Genomic DNA, 20,753 nt, shown 5'->3' on the forward strand with positions numbered 1-20,753 from the left:
CCAAATCCCGTTTTGCGGGTGAGTGGGGGGATTTGGACATGGGCCCCAATGGGACCACTGACATGGGGGAAAACAGTGTGGAAGGGCCCTAACAAGTATTTCAAGGACCATCTGTGTAAGATAAAAAAAAAACTTGCTGCGAACAAACTGAATTTATTTATTGTACTCACTTATTTACTGTACCACCAATAATTCCGCAGAACTTTACAGACATCATCATTGTCCCCATTGGGGGTCACAGTCTAAATTCCCTATCAATATGTCTTTTGAGGGTGGGAGAGATCCAGTGCGAACACGAGGAGAACATACAAACTCTTTGCTGTCCTTTGAAGGCTGCAGTGCTAACTAGGGTTGAGCGAAACGGGTCGTTCATTTTCAAAAGTCGCCGACTTTTGGCAAAGTCGGGTTTCATGAAACCCGATCCGACCCCTGTGTGGGGTCGGCCATGCGGTACGCAACTTTCGCGCCAAAGTCGCGTTTCAATGGCGCGAAAAGCGCCATTTCTCAGCCAATGAAGGTGAACGCAGAGTGTGGGCAGCGTGATGACATAGGTCCTGGTCCCCACCATCTTAGAGAAGGGCATTGCAGTGATTGGCTTGCTGTCTGCGGCGTCACAGGGGCTATAAAGAGGCGTTCCCGCCGACCGCCATCTTACTGCTGCTGATCTGAGCTTAGGGAGAGGTTGCTGCCGCTTCGTCAGAAGCAGGGATAGCGTTAGGCAGGGTCCATTAACCACCAAACCGCTTGTGCTGTAGCGATTTCCACTGTCCAACACCACCTTCGGTGTGCAGGGACAGTGGAAGCTACATTTTTTTTTTTTCTCAGCGCTGTAGCTCATTGGGCTGCCCTAGAAGGCTCCCTGATAGCTGCATTGCTGTGTGTACGCCGCTGTGCAAACCAACTGCTTTTTTCAAAGCACAAATCCTGTTGTTCCTTCTGTTCTGCACAGCTATCTTGTTTGTTTGTCCACACTTTTTATTTAATTTGTGCATCAGTCCACTCCTTATTGCTGCCTGCCATACCTGGCTGAGATTACTGCAGGGGGATAGTAATTGTAGGACAGTCCCTGTTTTTTGTTTTTTTTTGTGGGAGATTAAGATTGGCATTTCTGCTACAGTGCCATCCCTGTGTGTGCCATCTCTCACTCAGTGGGCCATAGAAAACCTATTTATTTTTTTGCTTGATTTCGGTTCTAAAATCTACCTAAAAAAATCACTACATCAATCAGTGGGAGATAAATATTGGCCTCTGGGCTTGTGTGCCACTCCTGACTCCTGTGTGTGCCATCTCTCACTCAGTGGGCCATAGAAAGCCTATTTATTTTTTTGCTTGATTTGGGTTCTAAAATCTACCTGAAAAAATCACTAAATCAATCAGTGGGAGATAAATATTGGCCTCTGGGCTTGTGTGCCACTCCTGACTCCTGTGTGTGCCATCTCTCAGTCAGTGGGCCGTAGAAAGCCTATTTATTTTTTTGCTTGATTTGGGTTCTAAAATCTACCTGAAAAAATCACTACATCAATCAGTGGGAGAAAAATATTGGCCTCAGGGCTTGTGTGCCACTTCTGACTCCTGTGTGTGCCATCTCTCACTCAGTGGGCCATAGAAAGCCTATTTATTTTTTTGCTTGATTTGGGTTCTAAAATCTACCTGAAAAAATCACTACATCAATCAGTGGGAGAAAAATATTGGCCTCAGGGCTTGTGTGCCACTCCTGACTCCTGTGTGTGCCATCTCTCACTCAGTGGGCCATAGAAAACCTATTTATTTTTTTGCTTGATTTGGGTTCTAAAATCTACCTGAAAAAATCACTACATCAATCAGTGGGAGAAAAATATTGGCCTCAGGGCTTGTGTGCCACTCCTGACTCCTGTGTGTGCCATATCTCACTCAGTGGGCCATAGAAAGCCTATTTATTTTTTTGCTTGATTTGGGTTCTAAAATCTACCTGAAAGAATCACTACATCAATCAGTGGGAGAAAAATATTGGCCTCAGGGCTTGTGTGCCACTCCTGACTCCTGTGTGTGCCATCTCTCACTCAGTGGGCCATAGAAAACCTATTTATTTTTTTTGCTTGATTTGGGTTCTAAAATCTACCTGAAAAAATCACTACATCAATCAGTGGGAGAAAAATATTGGCCTCAGGGCTTGTATGCCACTCCTGACTCCTGTGTGTGCCATCTCTCACTCAGTGGGCCATAGAAAGCCTTTATTTTATTTTTTTATTTGGTTTCTAAATTGTCCTTGAAAAAAATCATTTTATTTTATTTTGTTTCTAAAGTCTCCCTGAAAAAAAAAAAAAAATAGGTGGGAGATTAATATTGCCCTTTCTGCTTGTGTGCCAGTCTTTACTCCTGGGTGTGCCATCTCTCTCTCTCTCAAATTGTGGGCCATAGAAAGCCTATTTTTTTTTTTTGCTTGATTTGGGTTCCAAAATCTACCTGAAAAAATCACTACATCAATCAGTGGGAGAAAAATATTGGCCTCTGGGCTTGTGTGCCACTCCTGACTCCTGTGTGTGCCATCTCTCACTCAGTGGGCCATAGAAAGCCTTTTTTGTTTTTTTTATTTGGTTTCTAAATTCTTCCTGAAAAAACCTTTTTTTTTTATTTTGTTTCTAAAGTCTCACTGTAAAAAAAATAAAAAAAATAAAACAGTGGGAGATTAATATTGACATTTGTGCTTGAGTGACAGTCCTGCGTGTGTGGCATCTCTGTGATTTGGTGCCACAGAAAACAGAGTGTGTAACATTGTGCCTGATTTTCCTTGTGGTCTCACCAACCTGTAAAGGGATATTGAAATCATACTGAAGTTATAGCTCACCGTGTAAGTTGTTTGACAGCAACAAATAAAGTTACTTTGGTTAAGTTTTTAAAACAATGAGGAAGTCTGGTGCAAGAGGTCGTGGCTGTGGGCGTTCATTGTCAGCTGGTAATGATGGTAGTGGTAGTGGAGCATCAGGTGGTCGTGGGAAAAAAAATATTCCACCTAAGTCTGGAGCTGTGGAGCCAGGTTCGTCATCTGGCTACACAAGGCCTCGAACGCTCTCTTTTCTGGGAGTAGGAAAACCGCTTTTAAAGCCGGAGCAGCAACAGCAAGTTTTGGCTTACCTTGCAGACTCAGCCTCTAGCTCTTTTGCCTCCTCTTCTGAAACTGGTAAATGTAAAAGCAGCGCGTCGCTTGTGGATGTTCACGGTCAGGGACAAGTCGCTTCCTTGTCCTCTTCAGCAAAAACAACAACAAGAGAGAAGGATGCAGCAGGCGACACAACGGGTTACTCCATGGAGCTCATTACACATACCGTCCCTGGCTTAGAAAGTGAAACACTTAACAGGCCATGCCCATTACAAGTAGATTCTGACATGGAGTGCACTGATGCACAGCCACAGCCAGACTACTATGCTGGTCCTTTGACTCAGACCACAACATTGCCCTCTCAGGGTACTGATCCACAATCAGACCCTGATGAGACTATGTTGCCCCGTCACGAACGCTAAACCACCGACCGACACGGTGACACAGACGAAGTTGCACACGAGCTAGAAGAGGAGGTAATAGATGACCCAGTTGTTGACCCCGATTGGCAGCCATTGGGGGGAACAGGGTGCAGGCGGCAGTAGTTCAGAAGCGGAGGTGGAGGAGGGGCCGCAGCAGGCATCAACATCGCAACAGGTTCCATTTGCCGGGCCCGTATCTGGCCCAAAACGCGTGTCAAAGCCAAAACCTGTTGGAGGACAGCGTGGCCATACGGTTAAAGCTCAGTCTGCAATCCCTGAAAATGGATCCGATGCTAGAAAGAGTGCAGTCTGGCATTTTTTTAAACAACATCCAATTGATCAGCGCAAAGTCATCTGTCAAAAATGTTCAACTAGCTTAAGCAGAGGTCAGAATCTGAAAAGTCTCAATACAAGTTGCATGCATAGACATTTAACCACCATGCATTTTCAAGCCTGGACTAACTAGCAAACATCCCTTAAGGTTGTAGCACCCTCGGCCAATGAAGCTAGTCAGCAATGCAACATCCCTTCCGTCACTGTAAGGCCACCATTTACCGCACCACCGGCAGTATCTGTGCAGGTTTCTTTGCCAGCCAAAAGCAGTCAGGGTCAGGGAATCACCAGTTTTGTAGGAGGAAATATTGCATCTAGGGCACCGGCGGAAACAATACCGTCTCCAACCGTCTCTCAGTCTGCCATGTCCACCGGCACACCCGCAAGTTCCACGATCTCCAGCTCTCCAGTCCAGCTCACCCTACATGAGACTCTGGTTAGAAAAAAGAAGTACTTATCCTCGCATCCGCATACACAGGGTTTTAACGCCCACATAGCTAGACTAATCTCGTTAGAGATTATGCCCTACCGGTTAGTTGAAAGTGAAGCTTTCAAAGCCCTGATGGAGTACGCTGAACCACGCTACGAGCTACCCAGTCGACACTTTTTTCCAGAAAAGCCATCCCAGCCCTGCACCAGCATGTTAAACAGCGCATCGTCCATGCACTCAGGCAATCTGTGAGTACAAAGGTGCACCTGACTACAGATGCATGGACCATATATATATCCTACAACGAAAAGGAGTAAATACAACCCATCTCCATATATGGTATATAAAGTAACAAATTTTATTATGAATATATAACACAACATATATACAAACACAATAAAGACAAGGTACACGCAGAGCCAATGTACAATGGACCCAGGACACTGAAAAGTAACACCATGAGTAGATAGACCTATAGGGGGCCAGACACCTCTGAATAGGAACCCTAAGGTAACTAATGTGTCATAGAAAGTGCTTAGTGCTTAGTTAAATACTCCTCTTAATTGCGTGATGCCATTCAGCTCGCCCAAATGGGCACACAGGATTCCAAAACCCCCCACCCTATCTTACCCATTAATAGGTGCCAGTGTCTGTCCAGGTAGCCCCGACGCGCGTTTCGCATTTGCTTCCTCGACGCCCCCCGAGGAAGCAAACGCGAAACGCGCGTCGGGGCTACCTGGACGGACACTGGCACCTATTAATGGGTAAGATAGGATGGGGGGTTTTGGAATCCTGTGTGCCCATTTGGGCGAGCTGAATGGCATCACGCAATTAAGAGGAGTATTTAACTAAGCACTAAGCACTTTCTATGACACATTAGTTACCTTAGGGTTCCTATTCAGAGGTGTCTGGCCGCCTATAGGTCTATCTACTCATGGTGTTACTTTTCAGTGTCCTGGGTCCATTGTACATTGGCTCTGCGTGTACCTTGTCTTTATTGTGTTTGTATATATGTTGTGTTATATATTCATAATAAAATTTGTTACTTTATATACCATATATGGAGATGGGTTGTATTTACTCCTTTTCGTTGTAGGATATATCTATTAGTGGAGTTCTCCCTGTTACAGATGTCCATTTAGGGTAAATCCCTGTTTGATGTTTTGTGGTGATATGCATCAGTGGAGTTTATATCTTAGATGCATGGACCAGTAGGCATGGCCAGGGACGTTACGTGTCCATCACGGCACACTGGGTGAATGTGGTGGATGCAGGGTCCACAGGGGACATCAATTTCGGGACAGTTGTGCCTAGCCCACGGTCTAGGAAACAGTTGGCTGTAGGCGTTCGCACCCCCTCCTCCTCGTCCTCCTGCAGAAGCGAGAGCTCTTCCACAGACCGCAGTCGCCCAACCACTCCATCGGCAGCTGACACTGTTGCACACCAGTTGTCCCATTATGGGCCAGCTACTGGCAAGCGTCAGCAGGCTGTATTGGCTATGAAGTGTTTGGGCGACAACAGACACACCGCGGAAGTTCTGTCCGAGTTCTTGCAGCAAGAAACGCAGTCGTGGCTGGGCACAGTAGATCTTGAGGCAGGCAAGGTAGTGAGTGATAACGGAAGGAATTTCATGGCTGCCATCGCCCTTTCCCAACTGAAACACATTCCTTGCCTGGCTCACACCTTAAACCTGGTGGTGCAGTGCTTATTGAAAACTTATCCTGGGTTCTCCGACCTGCTCCTCAAAGTGCGTGGACTTTGCTCACATATCCGACGTTCGCCTATACACTCCAGCCGTATGCAGACCTATCAGCGGTCTTTGAACCTTCCCCAGCATCGCCTAATCATAGACGTTGCAACAAGGTGGAACTCAACACTGCACATGCTTCAGAGACTGTGCCAACAGAGGCGGGCTGTTATGTTTTTGTGGGAGGATACACATACACGGGCAGGCAGTAGGATGGCAGACATGGAGTTGTCAGGTATGCAGTGGTCGAAAATACAAGACATGTGTCAAGTCCTTCAGTGTTTTGAGGAATGCACACGGCTGGTTAGTGCAGACAACGCCATAATAAGCATGAGCATCCCCCTAATGTGTCTGCTGATGCAAAGTTTGACGCACATAAAGGATCAGGCGTCTGCACCAGAGGAAGAGGAAAGCCTTGATGACAGTCAGCCATTGTCTGGTCAGGGCAGTGTACAGGACGAGGTAGCGGGCGAAGAGGAGGTGGAGGACGAGGAGGATGATGGGGATGAGTATATTTTTAATGAGGAAGCTTTCCCGGGGGCACTGGAAATTGGTTGCGTGGCAAGGCCGGGTTCTGGTTTTTTGAGGGACACAAGTGACGTAGATTTGCCTGAAACTGCCCCTCAACCAATCACAACCGCAGATTTGACAACTGGAACTTTGGCCCACATGGCGGATTATGCCTTACGTATCCTCAAAAGGGACACACGCATTACTAAAATGATGAACGATGACGATTACTGGTTGGCCTGCCTCCTTGATCCACGCTATAAAGGCAAATTGCAAAATATTATGCCACATGAGAACTTGGAACTAATATTAGCAACCAAACAATCAACTCTTGTTGACCGTTTGCTTCAGGCATTCCCAGCACACAGCGCACGTGATCGTTCTCACACGAGCTCCAGGGGGCAGCAGACCAGGAGTGTTAGGGGTGCACACATCAGAAGTGGCGTTGGACAGAGGGGTTTTCTGACCAGGTTGTGGAGTGATTTTGCTATGACCGCAGACAGGACAGGTACTGCTGCTTCAATTGAAAGTGACAGGAGACAACATTTGTCCAGTATGGTTACTAACTATTTTTCATCCCTTATCGATGTTCTCCCTCAACCGTCATTCCCATTTGATTACTGGGCATCAAAATTAGACACCTGGCCAGAATTGGCAGAATATGCATTGCAGGAGCTTGCTTGCCCGGCAGCTAGTGTCCTATCAGAAAGAGTATTCAGTGCTGCAGGTTCAATATTTACCGAAAAAAGGACTCGTCTGGCTACCCAAAATGTTGATGATCTAACATTCATTAAAATGAACTACAACTGGATTTCGAATTCTTTTGCCCCACCTTGCCCGGCAGACACCTAGCTTTCCTACGAAAAGCTCTTGCCTGTGGACTACTGTGAATTACTTTTCGAATGTCTAATTTGCTGCAGCTGATTGTCCAGCATACGACATGTTTACACCTCCCTAAATGGCCAAACTCCCCACACGGGGCCGTGGTATCGCAACTTGGCGCAAGCACCCGTGAGAGTGCTGTTTGTCTGAAGAGGTGGGTGTGCCCGCTTTTGGTCGACGGCACTGCCACTGGGTCCCTCATAGTACAATAAAGTGTCTCTGGCGGTGGTGGTGCGCACCCAACGTCAGACACACTGTTGTAACATGAGGGGCCCTGGGCCTGTACCGCCGGCCACAAGAGAGTTCACCCAACCCCAGGTCAAACATTGCTCTACCACTTCCACAGTTATCTCTCACACTTCCACCAATGTTTAGTCTATGCGCTGACATCCTTCCATTCCTGCCACTGACAATACCATTGTGTTGACATGTATAATGGTACTTAACATAGTCAGGGGCAGTGTCCTCTATTTACCACAGTAAATACTTTGCGCTAAATTAGTAGGTCTGAAACTACGCAGAGGATCCCACCCCTGAACCTAATGATTGCACCCTTTAGTGTTTTCGTTTTGTTTTAATGCGAGACATTCACATTTATTTATTGTTTTGGACTACTAACTGGCAGACACTCATTACAATCGGCCTCCGCTGACCAGACCACTGCTGCCCGTCTACCCCTGGAACCAATTTTAAATTGCCTACAGCCAGCCCATTTTATTATGTTAGGCCTTCGAAGCCTGTCTGTGGCCCGTTCTTTCAACTACTACTACACTGACCTGTCTACAGCTGCCCGTGTACTCCTGGAACCAATTATAAAGTGCCTACAGCCTGTCCAATTTTATTATGTTAGGCCTTCGAAGCCTGTCTGCGGTCCCTCCTTCCACTAGACCTCCACTGACCATTCTACTGATGCCCGTGTACCCCTGGAACCAATTTTAAATTGCCAACAGCCCTATTTTGTTATGTTAGGCCTTCGAAGCCTGTCTGCGGTCCCTCCTTCCACAAGGCCTCCACTGACCATTCTACTGCTGCCCGTGTACCCCTGGAACCAATTTTAACTTGCCAACAGCCCTATTTTGTTATGTTAGGCCTTCGAAGCCTGTCTGCGGTCCCTTCTTTCTACTACTACTACACTGACCAGACCATTGCTGCCCGTGTACCCCTGGAAGCAATTTTAAATTGCCAACAGCCCTATTTTGTTATGTTAGGCCTTCGAAGCCTGTCTGCGGTCCCTCCTTCCACAAGGCCTCCACTGACCATTCTACTGATGCCCATGTACCCCTGGAACCAATTTTAACTTGCCAACAGCCCTATTTTGTTATGTTAGGCCTTCGAAGCCTGTCTGCGGTCCCTTCTTTCTACTACTACTACACTGACCAGACCATTGATGCCCGTGTACCCCTGGAAGCAATTTTAAATTGCCAACAGCCCTATTTTGTTATGTTAGGCCTTCGAAGCCTGTCTGCGGTCCCTCCTTCCACAAGGCCTCCACTGACCATTCTACTGATGCCCGTGTACCCCTGGAACCAATTTTAACTTGCCAACAGCCCTATTTTGTTATGTTAGGCCTTCGAAGCCTGTCTGCGGTCCCTTCTTTCTACTACTGCTACACTGACCAGACCATTGCTGCCCGTGTACCCCTGTAAGCAATTTTAAATTGCCAACAGCCCTATTTTGTTATGTTAGGCCTTCGAAGCCTGTCTGCGGTCCCTCCTTCCACAAGGCCTCCACTGACCATTCTACTGATGCCCGTGTACCCCTGGAACCAATTTTAAATTGCCAACAGCCCTATTTTGTTATGTTAGGCCTTCGAAGCCTGTCTGCGGTCCCTCCTTTCACAAGGCCTCCACTGACCATTTTACTGATGCCCGTGTACCCCTGGAACCAATTTTAACTTGCCAACAGCCCTATTTTGTTATGTTAGGCCTTCGAAGCCTGTCTGCGGTCCCTTCTTTCTACTACTGCTACACTGACCAGACCATTGCTGCCCGTGTACCCCTGTAAGCAATTTTAAATTGCCAACAGCCCTATTTTGTTATGTTAGGCCTTCGAAGCCTGTCTGCGGTCCCTCCTTCCACAAGGCCTCCACTGACCATTCTACTGATGCCCGTGTACCCCTGGAACCAATTTTAAATTGCCAACAGCCCTATTTTGTTATGTTAGGCCTTCGAAGCCTGTCTGCGGTCCCTCCTTTCACAAGGCCTCCACTGACCATTTTACTGATGCCCGTGTACCCCTGGAACCAATTTTAACTTGCCAACAGCCCTATTTTGTTATGTTAGGCCTTCGAAGCCTGTCTGCGGTCCCTTCTTTCTACTACTACTACACTGACCAGACCATTGCTGCCCGTGTACCCCTGTAAGCAATTTTAAATTGCCAACAGCCCTATTTTGTTATGTTAGGCCTTCGAAGCCTGTCTGCGGTCCCTCCTTCCACAAGGCCTCCACTGACCATTCTACTGATGCCCGTGTACCCCTGGAACCAATTTTAAATTGCCAACAGCCCTATTTTGTTATGTTAGGCCTTCGAAGCCTGTCTGCGGTCCCTCCTTTCACAAGGCCTCCACTGACCATTTTACTGCTGCCCGTGTACCCCTGGAACCAATTTTAACTTGCCAACAGCCCTATTTTGTTATGTTAGGCCTTCGAAGCCTGTCTGCGGTCCCTTCTTTCTACTACTACTACACTGACCAGACCATTGCTGCCCGTGTACCCCTGGAAGCAATTTTAAATTGCCAACAGCCCTATTTTGTTATGGTAGGCCTTCGAAGCCTGTCTGCGGTCCCTCCTTCCACAAGGCCTCCACTGACCATTCTACTGCTGCCCGTGTACCCCTGGAACCAATTTTAACTTGCCAACAGCCCTATTTTGTTATGTTAGGCCTTCGAAGCCTGTCTGCGGTCCCTTCTTTCTACTACTACTACACTGACCAGACCATTGCTGCCCGTGTACCCCTGGAAGCAATTTTAAATTGCCAACAGCCCTATTTTGTTATGGTAGGCCTTCGAAGCCTGTCTGTGGTCCCTTCTTTCTACTACTCCTACACTGACCAGACCACTGCTGCCCGTGTACCCCTGGAACCTATTTTTTATTGCATAGAGCATCCTTTTTTTAATAGTAGGCGTACAAAGTCTGTCTGCGGTCCACTATTGAAATTGTCCTCCACTGCCCAGAGCTATGCTGCCTGTGTACCCCTGTAACCATTTTTAAGCTGCAGTGAGCCACAATTTTTGGTTTAAGGCCTACTACCTGTGTCTGTCTGCGCCACTCAATTCAGCTGTGTTCCTTTGAAAAAAGCTGAGCGTCAATAGTCTTGTTTTCAGCCTCTAGGAATTTTAAAACTGCATTGGGGGTACAACTTTGGTAGGGCCTACTAACGGTGTCTGCCGCCCCAAGGTGTGCCCCAGCTTTCGTCCACATTGCTTCGGTCTTCCGACTCTCGTTTAGTAGTTGTAGAAAACTACACTGCATTAGGCCTACAAATTGGGTATGGGGTGTAGAGAGATGGTGTGTTCCACTCCAAGGTGTTCCCCAGGTTTCGTCCACATTGTTTCGGTCTTCCAACTCTCGTTTAGTAGTTGTAGAAAACTACACTGCATTAGGCCTACAAATTGGGTATGGGGTGTAGAGACGGTGTGTTCCACTCCAAGGTGTTCTCCAGGTTGCCTTTCCTGAGCTTCTATCTTCAGGCTCTCGTTTAGTAGTTGTTGGAAACTACACTGCATTAGGCCTACAAATTGGGTATGGGGTGTAGAGAGATGGTGTGTTCCACTCCAAGGTGTTCCCCAGGTTTCCTCTCCATTGCTTCGATCTTCTGGCTCTCGTTTAGTAGTTGTTGGAAACTACACTGCATTAGGCCTACAAATTGGGTATGGGGTGTACAGAGATGGTGTTTTACACTCCAAGGTGTTCCCCAGGTTTCGTCCACATTGCTTCGGTCTTCCAACTCTCATTTAGTAGTTGTAGAAAACTACACTGCATTAGGCCTACAAATTGGGTATGGGGTGTAGAGAGATGGTGTGTTCCACTCCAAGGTATTCCCCAGGTTTACTCGCCATTGCTTCGATCTTAATGCTCTCGTTTAGTAGTTGTTGGAAACTACACTGCATTAGGCCTACAAATTGTGTATGGGGTGTAGAGACGGTGTGTTCCACTCCAAGGTGTTCTCCAGGTTGCCTTTCCTGAGCTTCTATCTTCAGGCTCTCGTTTAGTAGTTGTTGGAAACTACACTGCATTAGGCCTACAAATTGTGTATGGGGTGTAGAGACGGTGTGTTCCACTCCAAGGTGTTCTCCAGGTTGCCTTTCCTGAGCTTCTATCTTCAGGCTCTCGTTTAGTAGTTGTTGGAAACTACACTGCATTAGGCCTACACATTGGGTATGGGGTGTAGAGAGATGGTGTGTTCCACTCCAAGGTGTTCCCCAGGTTTCGTCCACATTGCTTCGGTCTTCCGACTCTCGTTTAGTAGTTGTAGAAAACTACACTGCATTAGGCCTACAAATTGGGTATGGGGTGTAGAAACGGTGTGTTCCACTCCAAGGTGTTCTCCAGGTGGCCTTTCCTGAGCTTCTATCTTCAGGCTCTCATTTAGTAGTTGTTGGAAACTACACTGCATTAGGCCTACAAATTGGGTATGGGGTGTAGAGAGATGGTGTGTTCCACTCCAAGGTGTTCCCCAGGTTTCCTCTCCATTGCTTCGATCTTCTGGCTCTCGTTTAGTAGTTGTTGGAAACTACGCTGCATTAGGCCTACAAAATGGGTATGGGGTGTAGAGAGATGGTGTGTTCCACTCAAAGGTGTTCCCCAGGTTTCCTCGCCATTGCTACGATCTTAATGCTCTCGTTTAGTAGTTGTTGGAAACTACGCTGCATTAGGCCTACAAATTGGGTATGGGGTGTAGAGAGATGGTGTGTTCCACTCCAAGGTGTTCCCCAGGTTTCGTCCACATTGCTTCGGTCTTCCGACTCTCGTTTAGTAGTTGTAGAAAACTACACTGCATTAGGCCTACAAATTGGGTATGGGGTGTAGAGAGATGGTGTGTTCCACTCCAAGCTGTTCCCCAGGTTTCCTCGCCATTGCTTCGATCTTAATGCTCTCGTTTAGTAGTTGTTGGAAACTACACTGCATTAGGCCTACAAATTGGGTATGGGGTGTAGAGACGGTGTGTTCCACTCCAAGGTGTTCTCCAGGTTGCCTTTCCTGAGCTTCTATCTTCAGGCTCTTGTTAAATAGTCGTTAAATGGAACAACTGCATTTGGCGTACTAGTTGGTTTGGGGCCTACTAACCGTGTCTGCCGCTCCTTGCTGTTCTCCTGGTTTCCTGTCCTGAAATTCCATTTTCAGGCTCTCGTTAAGTAGTTGTTAATGTTAGACTGCATTTGGCCTACTAGTTGGGTTGGGGCCTACTATCGGTGTCTGCCACTCCTTGCTGTTCTCCTCCACTGAACAAAGCTGTGCCGCCTGTTTACTACGGTTGCCAATTTTGAACTGCATTTCGACTACTTACTGATTTGGGCCTACTCTCTGTGTCAGCCTCTCATTCCAGTTGTCCTCCACTGCAATGCCCCCTGGTTAGTCCTGTGTTACCAATTTTGAACTACATTTAGCCCACTTTATTCTTTGGGCCTATATCTGTGTTTCCTCCTCATCCTGCCCATTGCCCAGCCAGTGATAGATGAGTCTGCTGGTACATTGACCCATAACGCAAAATTCCCCGTGCACGCTACACAGCAAGATTGTGACCCTGCTGAAAGTCAGGTTCCTCTTCCCGCATACCATACCACCTTACACGGGGACAAAGAGGAAGGTGCAGATGAAAGTGCAGGTTCCTTCATCAGGTGGGGGGAGGAATACTAGTTGGCGACGTCACTGGCACAGGGCCTCTCATAGTACGCAAAAGTGTTGCTGCCGGTGGGAGGCGCCCCCGCCGTGCAAACACACCGCTGTACTTTGAGGGGCCCTGTGCCAGTGCCAATGCCAACGAGTGGGCCCCCCCTGCTTGCTCAGGATCTCAGCACTTGCAAAGTTGAAATACTTACCTCTCCCTGCTCCACTGCCGTGACGTGGGCCCACTAATTACTTGAACCAGCCCTACCCCTCCCACAACTTTAGCCAAATGACCCCCAATTTCAAATGCCTTCCAATTATTATAAAGTAAATTACGATTGACAAGCTTCTGTAACAAGAATGGATGTTTTTGCCATTAAAATGGGCAGTGTAGGTGTTTTCCTGGCCTCCACTCACTGCCGACTATGCTCCCCCATTGACTTGCATTGGGTTTCGTGTTTCGGGCGATACCCGACTTTTCGCGATAATCGGCCGATTCCACTCGACTCGACTTCTAAGATAGTCGGGTTTAGCGAAACACGACTCGACTCTAAAAAGGTCAAGATCGCTCAACCCTAGTGCTAACCACTGAGCCACCATGCTGTCTCTTTATACTTTTGATGTCCTATTGATTCCTTTCTTGTATTAATGTCCATGCAGTATGTGAGTTCTAAAAGATTACATGTTCATTTTCATGTTTGTTAAAATTGTGGGTTTTTTGGATTACATGTTCATTTTTATGCTTGGTAAAATTGTGTTGGTTTTTTTTGCCAATAGGAACAGAAAATATCTAAAGTTATCATATGACTTGCATATCTAAATACAGGGTGGGCCATTTATATGGATACACCTAAATAAATTGGGAATATTTGGTGATATCAACTTCCTGTTTGTGGCACATTAGTATATGGGAGGGGGAAAACTTTTCAAGATGGATGGATGGTGACCATGGCGGTCATTTTGAAATCGGTCCAACTTTATTTTTTCCAGAGAATTTCACAAGAAAATCAATGGTGTGCTTGGTTTTAACATAACTTTATTCTTTCATGAGTTATTTACAAGTTTATGACCACTTATAAAATGAGTTGAAAGTGTTGCCCATTGTGTTAGATTGTCAATGACACCCTCTTTCCCCACTCTTGACACACTGATAGCAACATGGCAGAAGAAATGCTAGCACAGGCTTCCAGTATTCGTTGTTTCAGATGCTGCACATCTCGTATCTTCACAGCATAGACAATTGCCTTCAGATGACCCCAAAGATAAAAGTCTAAGGGGTCAGATCGGGAGACCTTGGTGGCCATTTAACTGGCCCATGACGACCAAACCTCTTTCCAGGAAACTGGTCATGTAGGAATGCTCAGACCTCACACCCAAAATATGGTGCACCACTACTGGTGCACCACCAGTGAAAGTGAAGAGCATCTGAGATATATAAAGAAGTAAAATCCAGCTAACAAAAAGTGGTAGTGACACACGTAGAGGAAGATGTATATCACGCAAAGGCAGACCCTTATGTGTCTCCTATAACACAAGCAGCCATATGTTTCCTTCATGAAAGTATAATACCCCAGAGTATAATTACTAGTTAAACTCTAAGTAAGTTATTCATACAGTAATGTCTATTTATGGTTTACTGTTGCACTGTTAGTACAGTAAGGGAATGTGCCCACGATCCAGAATAGCATAGTTTTGGATGCTGCTCAACTGCACTGCATCCAAAACACTGCGTTCTAGGTTACAAAGCACAGTGGATGGGGTTTATAGAAATCCCAAGCCCAGGTACGGACTGGGACTGAAATTCAGCTCTGGCATTTGCAATCACACAGGCCCATGTTGTCCGCGTCCCCATGAACCAGATGGGGATATATTACTAATATTACCCTTGGATGGAGGAAAGGAAGATTTACTACAAGACCAATATTTCTGATGATACCCGTGGCCTGCTGGGGTAAGTGACGGAGTAAGCGACTTGGTGCTCCGTCACAACTCTTACAGTATGGGTATCTTGAGAACACTGATTCTGTTAACGTTGCAGACTAGGCGGCCCATGACCAGACAGGCCCTTCTGGCATTTGCCAAAATTCCCAGATGGCCAGTCCGGCCCTGCCCAAGCCCACTGTGCTTCTATTTACTGCTGCGTAAACTGACTGGAGGAAAACCTGTAGTATATCCTGAGGACTAGAACAGAGAGGCAGAAGGAGTGCCCTGGTCTGCACAGCACCTTAGCCTACATCAATACTATGCTGTGGACGCAGGAGGAGTACGGTAAAAGTTTTTTATTGATTAAACCCCACCCGACATGCGCTGTATATGTACAGCACTGTGGGAGCTGTGTTCTTGCAAACCGCTGTACAAATACTGCATGATGATCGTGCGGGCTCTCGTCGAGCACCACTGGGACCAAATGTGGGCATCAGATCTATATGAGAGCTGACACCCCACAGCAACGCCCACTATTGGTGCTATCGCCGATCACAGGCGTTTAACTCCTCTGAAGCCGCTGTCAATAGTAACAGTGACATCTATTGACATCGCAGTGGGAAGGAGCTCCATATCTGCTCCCGACGGAACAACGCAATTGCGATCGCATTGTGACAATAGTCTCCAAGATTACCCCGGACTGTAAGATGGCAGCAGCGTCAACCAGGAACGGTGGCCTATAAGTTTCTGCTCAGAGCAGGGGCTGACACAGCTAGTCACTATCTGTGAGAGGCTGATCTGATGCCCTGTAATGCAAAAGCATTGCAGAGTATTATATCAGCAATCGGGGCAGGAAAAGTTCATGTCCCATCCTGGAACAAAGTAAAAAAAATGAAAAAAAAAAGGTTAAAAAAAATCTAAAAATATTTAAAAAATCGAAAATAAAGACCAAAATAAAAGAACAAATATTAATCCAATAAATGTATTTAAGTAAAAAAAACAAACAAATAAAGTACACATATTTGGTATCACCGTGAAATAACCTGACCCATAACATAGTCACACTAGTTAGCACATTCAATGAACACCATAAAAAATAAGTATGCTTTTTCATCATATCACTGAACAAAACAGGAATAAAACGCAATCAAAAAGAAGAATAGAAATCAAAACGGTATCACTGAAATGTTATCTTGTCCTGAAAAAAATAAGCAGCCATAAAGCTCCATCAACATCAGGGCTCCATGGCTCAGCACCATCCTACATTTCCTCCCTGGTCTCAGACTACCACCCTGCCCGTGCTCTCCGTTCTGATAATGACCTGAGGTTAGCATCCTCAATAGTCAGAACCTCCCACTCCCGTCTCCAAGACTTTTCACGTGCTCCGCCAATTCTTTGGAATGCACTACCCAGGTTAATACGATTAGTCCCCAATCCCCACGGTTTTAAGCGTGCCCTAAAAACGCATTTGTCCAGACTGACCTACCACCTCAATGCATTAACCTAACTATCCCTGTGTGGCCCATTCAAAAAAACTAAAACCATCATCAGGTTCCTCGCATCATGTTCTCATACACTTTATGCATTTAATTAGCCCTCTGTGTCTGTACTGTTACATATTTAGGTTGTTAACTGGTTCATGCAGTTTTACATGAACACCCGAGCCTTACACTATGGCTGGTCCGAACAACTAAAGCAATTGTTACCATCCAACTCTCGTGTCTCCCCTTTTTCCTCATAGTTTGTAAGCTTGCGAGCAGGGCCCTCATTCCTCCTGGTATCTGTTTTGATCTGTGTTTATTCTTTTGCTGTAATGTCTATTGTCTGTACAAGTCCCCTCTATAATGTAAAGTGCTGCGGAATATGTTATATGCAAATTGCCTCTTCAGAAAAGAGGACTTAAAGGGAACCTGTCACCTGAATTTGGCAATCTTGCCTTGCGCAGGCATGTACTACGGAGGACAGAGAATGAAATTCAATCCAATATTGCGGCCAGCATGCAGCCAGCGGGTAAGGAAAGGGCGAATCAAACACCTGAAAACTCCGCCCATATGACCGAAAACTGGTCCCGCCAAATTCTGGTGACAGGTTCCCTTTAAACTCTATAGTGCCACCTATTGGAAGTAGCGATCCTGCAAGTCACAATCAACCCTTTAACGAGTCTTGCAATATGACTTAGGATAAAATCAGTATCTCAGTTCGCAGACACACTGTTTCGGGCTGTTGGTCCTCATCAGTGCGAAGCATGAGAACTAATTTGGCTAGGTGAGAATCTCTGGGCTGGGGTCTAAGGGGTAACGTTTCTCCTTATGGAGAGTGACATACCAAATCTGGCTTGTCAAGGTAAGGAGGCTTATTCGCCGTGCAATGCTCCTCTAGGAAATTTAATATGCAAATTGCCTCTTTAGAGAAAAAGAAGACTTAAACGCTATAGCGCCATCTGTTGGAAGTAGCGATCCTACAAGTCACAATCAACCCTTTACATCTGTTCTTTTGGAATTGTGGCGTGAGTTGGCATGGAATATGGTATTCCTTGTTTGTGGTATTATTGGTGCATTAGACTTGGAATAGTGGTCTTTGTTTAGTAACCGGATGGGTTTTATATTCACTCACTGTAGTGCTATTATTAGTATTTATTGGTTTTATTGATAATATTGGTCTTGGTAAAGAGGATGTTGCTCAGCAGTATGGAGATAATATTTTTATTTGGTAACTATATGACTATAATATTTAGAAATACAACTTAGAATATTATCATATTGATGCGTTTTCTGTAAAATTAAAATATTTTATCTGCATTTTTTTCAGAGGGCATATAAATTTATAGACACTGGCAATGCCACTGAGATCCATGTGTCTTAGCAACATGTAGATGGGAGGTCTAGTCTAAGTTTTACACAATGACCCATATGACTCTAGTTACGCCACTGCTCTGAAGAGTGCAAATGTTGAGAAACTGAATGGAACACATGGTTTTCTAATTATTTTAAAAATATAAATCTGAAAATTGTGACATGCACTTGTATTTAGCGCCTTGAAATCTGATACTCCCAAATAAAATCCTGAGTAACCAAGTGCCTCCAAAAGTCACATAATTAGTAAACTGAGTGTGTAACTTATTCTCAGTATTACAACAGTTGTTCTGTTAAGGCCTCAGAGGTTTGCTCGAGAATAATAGGGCTCAAACAGTATCATGAAAACCAAGGAGCACACAAGATAGGTCAGGGATAAAGTTGTAGAAGAGAGTGAAGCAGAGTTAGGTTAAAAAAAAACAAGCCCCAACATAGCTTTGAGCGCTGTTCAATCTATCATCCAAAAATGGAAGAAGTATAGCACAACCGCAAACCCACTAAGGTACTTGCAGCAGTAATTGCAGCAAAATGTGGTTCTACAAAGTATTGACTCACAGGTGCTGAATACAAATGCACGTCACAATTTTCAGATTTATATTTTTTAAATATTTAAAACACCACGTATCACTTCCTTTACACTTCACAAATACTTGCTACTTTGTGTTGGTATATCACATAAACTCCCATTGACTTTTTCAATACTCTGTATACAGCATGATATGGAAAAGGGACAAAGTCTTCATTCTGTCTGCAAGATTAGGGTCTCTCTAAAACCTGCAAAGGTGATGTCCAAACCTCCAAAATAAAAAATCAGAAATCAAAGTGAAAAACCGTGGCTTTACTGATCCATTAGCAGCAATGGATCAGTAAAGCCACGGTTTTTCACTTTGATTTTTGGAGTGCTGCCTTTTTTTCTTGATTTTCTAGATAAATAGATAGATAGCTATAGATATAACTTACATAGTATCTTTAATTATGTATTTTGACATCCCTTATTACACAGCACCCTCTCTTGTTATGTACAGCACCGTCCCTTACATATCGGATTCTACGGAGCCCTGTCTTTATTACATAACCTTATGAGGAGCTGATGGACTAGTCTTCTGGTCACCGGCTCCTGCATCAGTAGTCATTTTATATTTTAACAAGAGAGAGAACTATGTAATAAGAGAGGGCACTGTGAATTAAGAAAATAACAAGATTACGCTATGTAAGAAACAGTAGTATACATAACAGCAGAACAAGCTATATAATAAGGGACGGCACCATATATAACTACAGAGGATGGTACGTAATAAGGGACTGTGCTATGCATAATAAGGTTACATTCCTGTATCTGGGTACAATGTCGGTGTGCTGCCCGCTTTTACAGACATATTGAACATGTTCTATTCTGATCCTCAAAATCAGATCAGAACAGGACACTCTCTGACCCTCAAGGATCTCACTCTCAGATCCATGATTTTCACGGATATGTGAATGAACCTATAAAACTCTACAAGTTGATGTGCCATCCAATAAAAAAAACTGGAAGCTACGGACATTTCACACAAATGTAGATTATAGGATTTTACAGATTACATTAATACTCCAACTCATACAGAACAGATACAGAATAATATTTACATACAGGCACTTACCACTGATGTCTCGTCTAATAAGAGCAGTTTTCCGCTTTTTCATCTCCATCTGGTCAGACCTGCATGTCAACATCTCCCAGCCACGACTCGTCTTGTCACGATGATCGTCGCAGCCCTGAAAATAACAAAGTCACATACAGTACATTGTATACATAATTGTGCCTGCCCTGAATATGAAGCGATAAGCAGCACTGTGTCCCCCATTAACTATAATCTCTGCCTTCCAATAATATAAATTATTCACTCTCTGTGACTCTCCCCAATTAGCTGTAAGGCTCTGTACACACATAAAATACAGTGGGTACGGAAAGTATTCAGACCCCTTTAAATTTTTCACTCTTTGTTTCATTGCAGCCATTTGGTAAATTCAAAAAAGTTAATTTTTTCTCATGAATGTACACTATGCACCCCATCTTGACTGAAAAAAAGCAGAAATGTAGACATTTTTACAAATTTATTAAAAAAGAAATACTGAAATATCACATGGACAGAGTATTCAGACCCTTTGATCAGACACTCATATTTAAGTCATACGCTGTCCATTACCTTGTGATCCTCCCTGAGATGGTTCTACTCTTTCATTGGAGTCAGCTGTGTTTAACCCTTTTCTGTCATTGGACGTACTATTCTGTCCATGTGGGTTGGGCCTTAATTCCCAAGGACGGAATAGTACATCCAACGCGATCGGCCGCGCTCACGGGGGGAGCGCGGCCGATCGCGGCCGGATGTTAGCTGCCTATCGCAGCTGACATCTGGCACTATGTGCCAGGAGCAGTCACAGACCGCCTCCGGCACATTAACCCCCGACACACCGTGATCAAACATGATCGTGGTGTGCCGGCGGTATAGGGAAGCATCGCACAGGGAGGGGGCTTCCTGCGGGCTTCCCTGAGACCCCCGCAGCATCGCGATGTGATCGCGTCGCTCCGAGGGTCTCCTACCTCCTTCCTCACTGCAGGCCCGGATCCAAAATGGTGGCGGCATCCGGGTCCTGCAGGGAGGGAGGTGGCTTACCAAGTGCCTGCTCAGAGCAGGCGGTTGGTAAGCCTGCAGCGCTGTAAGTCAGATCGCTGATCTGACAGAGTGCTGTGCAAACTGTCAGATCAGCGATCT

At 45.4% G+C, this 20,753-nt stretch overlaps 1 protein-coding gene across 3 annotated transcripts in view; it reads right to left on the reverse strand.

Annotated features, from left to right (window-relative positions):
* Positions 1-20,753, reverse strand: part of FGF1 (fibroblast growth factor 1) — a 385,534-nt gene that overhangs the window by 275,490 nt on the left and 89,291 nt on the right. Inside the window, exon 2 of one of the 3 annotated variants that reach the window (XM_069764049.1) lies at positions 19,641-19,755. The exons of the other annotated variants lie outside the window; for them this stretch is intronic. The gene's annotated coding sequence lies outside the window, so the exon portion shown is untranslated. The remainder of the gene's footprint in view (positions 1-19,640; positions 19,756-20,753) is intronic. 3 annotated transcript variants of the gene reach the window in all.

Source organism: Ranitomeya imitator, chromosome 4, assembly GCF_032444005.1.
Source record: "Ranitomeya imitator isolate aRanImi1 chromosome 4, aRanImi1.pri, whole genome shotgun sequence".
Taxonomy (NCBI): Eukaryota; Metazoa; Chordata; class Amphibia; order Anura; family Dendrobatidae; genus Ranitomeya; species Ranitomeya imitator.